The 6,000-nt window shown below is 40.5% G+C and overlaps 1 pseudogene; it reads left to right on the forward strand.

The window, feature by feature from the left end:
• The window catches only part of LOC116358843 (zinc finger protein 721-like), an 83,692-nt pseudogene extending 80,846 nt beyond the window's left edge, over positions 1-2,846 (forward strand).
• Positions 2,847-6,000: the final 3,154 nt, after the last annotated feature.

Raw genomic sequence — 6,000 nt, forward strand, 5'->3', positions numbered from 1 at the left:
AGGAAGCTGGTTGATATCCCTCTCAATGGTAAATAGGAATGCAGAGGTTTCAAAATAAGAGTCACTTCCTGATTGGATTTTTCTCAGGCTTTCGCCTGCAATATCAGTTCTGTTATATTCACAGACAATATTGAGTGTTTTCTATCCTAAGCTGTATTATATGCATATTCTAGCACCTGGTCCTGAGAAATAGCCTGTTTACTTTGGGAACGTTATTTTTCCATAAATTAAAATAGTGCCCCCTAGTTTCAAGAGTTAATGTGCCATAACAGGTTTTAATGTGTTTTGAGCCAATCGGTTGTGTTGTGACAAGGTATGGGGGTATACAGAAGATAGCCCTATTGGGTAAAAGACCAAGTCCATATTATGTCAAGAACAGCTCAAATAAGCAAAGAGAAGCAACAGACCATCATTACTTTAAGGACCACCACAAGAATGGAAGACCCAGAGTTACTTCTGATGCATAAGTTCATTAGAGTTACCAGACTTAGAAATTGCAGCCCAAATAAATGCTTCACAAAGTTCAAGCAAGAGACACATCTCAACATCCTTGGTTCAGAGGAGACTGCGTGAATCAGGCCTTCATGGTAGAATTTCTGCAAGGAAACCACTACTAAAGGACACCAATAAGAAGAAGAGACTTGCTTGGGCCAAGAAACATGAGCAATGGACATTAGACCGGTGGATATCTGTCCTTGGGTCTGATGAGTCCAAATGTGAGATTTTTGGTTCCGAGCACCATGTCTTTGTGAGACGAGGAGTAGATGAACAGATTATCTCCCCGTGTGTGGTTCCCACCGTGAAGCATGGAGGAGGAGATGTGATGGTGTGCGGGTGCTTTGCTATTGACAATGTCAGTGATTTATTTATTCAGGTCACACTTAACCAGCATGACTACCACAGCATTCTGCAGTGATATGCCATCCCATCTGGTTTGGGCTTAGTCCCACTGTCATTTGTTTTTCAACAGGACAATGACCCAACATACTTCCAGGCCGTGTAAGAGCTATTTGACCAAGAAGGAGAGTGATGGAGTGCTGCATCAGATGACCTGGCCTACACAATCCCCCGACCTCAACCAAATCGAGATAGTTTGGGATGAGTTGGATCGCAGAGTAAAGGAAAAGCAGCCTACAAGTTCAAAATGTTGAAAATCTGTGAATGTCTAAATAAGAAATTGGTCCTTTTAAACAGCAATGTGTCGAACCCTTTCAACAACGGGGAGATGTTACTGATGTGCTTTGTATCTGCGACGTAAAAACAAGTTTTGGACTTCCACACAAAATGACTTCTTTAGTTATTTTATGTTTAAGGAAGTGTGTAGGTCACATTCTGTATCATACAGCTATGAATGTTATATATTTAGAACCACCTGTTCAATTGGAATCCAGCGACGTCTGTGTCTTCAGTGTCCTAGAACTGTCCAGGTTTTTGTGTTCTGACTTGTAAAACAGGATGAATAAGTAATGTAAACATAGCAGTAATTACCAGGAAGCTCTACATTTGTTTTAAAATCACACTAAGATTGTTAAAACTGGCCTCAGGTTATTGAGAGATCTGTTTTAGTATTTACCCTCGTAGCAAGGTTGTTTTATCATGTGGTTTCATTCTGGTCTCTATTTAAAAATAACACTATCTTTGGCAGGAGAAAGACCAGACTCAGAGGAACCAGAGCCAGGGACGTCCAAACCAGCAAGACGACACCAGTGCTCCCACTGTGGAAAGAGTTTTAACCAGAAAGCACACCTGAAACAGCACGAGAGAATACACGCAGGAGAGAAGCCTTACCACTGCTCCCAATGTGGAAGATGTTTCAACCAGTCGTGGGCGCTGAAACAACACGAGAGAATACACACAGGAGAGAAGCCTTACCATTGCTCCCAGTGTGGAAAGGGTTTCAACCAGTCAGGGGTGCTGAAACGGCACGAGAGAATACACACAGGAGAGAAGCCTTACCACTGCTCCCAATGTGGGAGGTGTTTCAACCAGTCGTGGGCGCTGAAACAGCACGAGAGAATACACACAGGAGAGAAGCCTTACCACTGCTCCCGGTGTGGAAAGGGTTTCAACCAGTTAGGGGTGCTGAAACGGCACGAGAGAATACACACAGGAGACAAGCCTTACCACTGCTCCCAGTGTGGAAAGTGTTTCAACCATTCAGGGAAGCTGAAACAGCACGAGAGAATACACACAGGAGAGAAGCCTTACCACTGCTCCCAATGAGGAAGTTGTTTCAGCCAGTCGTGGGCGCTGAAACAACACGAGAGAATACACACAGGAGAGAAGCCTTACCACTGCTCCCAATGTGGAAGGTGTTTCAACCGGTCGGGGAAGCTGAAACAACATGAGATAATACACACAGGAGAGAAGCCTTACCACTCCTCCCAGGATGCAAACCATTTGCCCATTTAGGAAGCCTGAAAGAACACATTAGACTGCACACAGAGGAGAAGGTTTAGAAAAGCTCAGTCTGTGGGAAAACATATTACTCATAAGTCACTTAAACGTCATTAGAGAATAGAGAAATTACTTCTCTTAGCGTGTATATTGATATTTCACATCACATTGACTTAAAATTCATCAGAGAACATACACAGTGCTCCCGTTGTCTTATATTGTTGACTGACAATGTGTTTACCTGTCTTTACCATATGAAATTAAATGGTACAGGGTATACTCAAACATATATTTGTTTTTTCTAATAAATGAATAAAGTCCCGCCCAGGAACAGGAAACTATAATGATATTTGCTAATCACTCAATGCTTCAGGAAATCAGACTGTCTACACTGCGCTGTGTAACTCTGTTATTCTCTCTGAGCTCAGAAATAAAGAATCTTGGTTTGACTTGGACTCCAGCAGATCCTTATTTTATAATATCCACCACAACTCTCCCAAGGATTGCTGTTTATCATTGTCTCAAAGAAGAGTTCCTCGTTCCACTTTCCTGGGGGAATTTACAAGCCTCCCACTGATTGAATAAACATTGTTTCCACAGGTAACATTTTGTGTTTCACCTAACCAGCAACCTAAATCCAATGACTGGTAACATTTTGTGTTTCACCCAACCAGCAACCTAAATCCAATGACTGGTAACATTTTGTGTTTCACCCAACTTGCAACCTAAATCCAATGACCGGTAACATTTTGTGTTTCACCCAACTTGCAACCTAAATCCAGTGACGTGACATTTTGTGTAGATTTCGTGTTAAATTCACTTTAGTTGACGAATCAAAGAAATGTAAATAGAAACTAGATGTTGAACTGACATCTGTGCCCAGTGGGCTGGTTTGAATAAGCAGCAGGTGTTGGATCGATATCCACCTTAGTAGCTAAGTTTCCATGTAATTTGAGACAGATTTTCATGTGAATATTCTCAAATCTGCATAAAACAATATATACATTTTCCCCCCAGAAATGTTTCTATCAAACAGATTTATTGCAGATTAAAGGCTTTGCGTGACAAATAAATAACTTTTGTTGTTGAATTCCCAATGGTTTCCATCGCATTTTCAGCTCTACTGATGGTTTAACAAAACTGTTGCATTATATATGAAAACTTCTCTTGTCCCATGCACTGTAGCCAGCAGCTCATAGATACAGTGTTAGTAGGCTACCTACATGATGAGATTATTATGGATGAGAGCGATATTTTAAATGAATAGTATGGATAGTAATACATTTTTACTGACACAAAAACACAAACAAATTGTCAAACGAAGTAACAAAATGTCGCCATGTACAAGCATATCCTGTTTCCATCAGCCGGGTCATTACTTTTGAAATGGTTGGATCAATATCCATCTTCATGATGTGGATGAAGCCTGATTTGGAATGTCTGAGTAGTTCTATATGATGTCATAATACACCCCTCTGATAGTGATACATTTGCTCCATTGTTTCCATGTCAGTTGGTTTCCCACTCTGATGATTTATATCTGACAGAGGGGCTTTAAATGAATAGTATGGTGACATCTTAGTGGGGCTTGAAGTAAATAGGATTATTAATCATAAACTCCTATAGCAACAATACACTGCAGCTTTGACATCAAGAAGAGAATGGGCTGATGGGTGGTGGTGCTACTCTATAGGTAAGGCTGTTCAATATGAATGTTCAATACACACAATAGGTTGATCAGTAGCCAGTTAGCTAGCTGTACAGTCCTATATGAATTTTCAATACACACAATACGTTGACTGGGGAGGTGATGTACCACAGTCAAAGTCCTGCAATAAGAGCTAAGAGACGAATATTTGTGTAAACTATACATTGTTGTGTTCTGTAGTTGTCACTGAGTTGGCTGATATCCCATTTTATGGGGTCACTCCACAGTTAAGGCTGTACAGTGCCTATACAAAGTCTACACTTTGCTCCTTTCATATTTCTTTTGATCCTGACAAACTCACCAGTCCCTGCCGGTGACAAGCATACCCATAACATGATGCTGCCACCACAATACTTATTGTGTGGTTAATGTGTGGTCTATCTCCAGGTCATCAGACTGTTAAATAGTCACCTCTAGCCGGCCTCCGCCCAGTACCCTGCCCTGAACTTAGTCACTGTTACTAGCCGTCTACCACCCAGTACTCCACCCTGTATTCTAGTCAAGGCTCATCCTATATAACTACTACTGTAAACACCTTTTATATTCATAGACGGTCACTAATGTCTAGACACACCGTCATATACATTGTAAACCAACTGTATATATTTTTATTCCAGACTCTGACATTCCTCGTTCTACATGTTCTATATTTCTAAATCCTTAAAAGAAATTGTAGGGAAAATCAGTAGGTCACACAAATGACTATTTCTGAACAAAGATAATAGACAAGTAGAATGGGAGAGGTTTCTTATACTATCTATATTTACTCAGTGAAGAGACTCCAGGGATGGTGATGAAGGCTGTAGGAATGAAGATCAGACAGTGAAGAGACTCCAGGGATGGGGATGAAGGCTGTAGGAATGAAGATCAGACAGTGACACTTTTTTTTAAACAAAACTATTTATTTTACTTAACAAGTATTTTTCTTAACTGCATTGTTGGTGAAGGGCTTGTAAGTAAGCATTTCACTAAGGTCTACACCGGTTGTATTCGGCACGTGAATAATAATATTTAATTTGATTTTTATACTTTTCTAATAAAACACTTTTCAACCCATATGATCTATTACATAATAAAAGTCGTAATACAAATATCATGTCATAGTGAATTCATGACATGTGAACGAACAAGCCTTTTCATACTTTATAATATGGCTTTACAGTGGGGAGAACAAGTATTTGATACACTGACGATTTTGCAGGTTTTCCTACTTACAAAGCATGTAGAGGTCTGTAATTTGTATCATAGATACACTTCAACCGTGAGAGACGGAATCTAAAACAAAAATCCAGAAAATCACATGATTTTGATGATTGATGAGTAATTAATTTGCATTTTATTGAGACCCAGAGTTACTTCTGCTGCAGAGGATAAGTTCATTAGAGTTACCAGCCTCAGAAATTGCTGCCCAAATAAATGTTTCACAGAGTTGAACAAACAGACACATCTCAATATCAACTGTTCAGAGGAGACTGTGTGAATCAGGCCTTCATGGTCGAATTGCTGCAAAGAAACCACTACTCAAGGACACCAATAAGATGAAGAGACTTGGGCCAAGAAACACGAGCAAGCCTTCACATTGACTCTGTACTGGTACCTCCTATATATAGCCTCCACATTGACTCTGTACTGGTACCTCCTATATATAGCCTCCACATTGACTCTGTACTGGTACCTCCTGTATATAGCCTCCTGTATATAGCCTCCACATTGACTCTGTACTGGTACCCCCTGTACATAGCCTCCACATTGACTCTGTACTGGCACCTCCTGTATATAGCCTCCACATTGACTCTGTACTGGTACCCCCTGTATACAGCCTCCACATTGACTCTGTACTGGTACCCCCTGTATACAGCCTCCACATTGACTCTGTACTGGTACCCCCTATATAT

This window comes from Oncorhynchus kisutch, unplaced genomic scaffold, assembly GCF_002021735.2.
Source record: "Oncorhynchus kisutch isolate 150728-3 unplaced genomic scaffold, Okis_V2 Okis01b-Okis20b_hom, whole genome shotgun sequence".
NCBI lineage: Eukaryota > Metazoa > Chordata > Actinopteri > Salmoniformes > Salmonidae > Oncorhynchus > Oncorhynchus kisutch.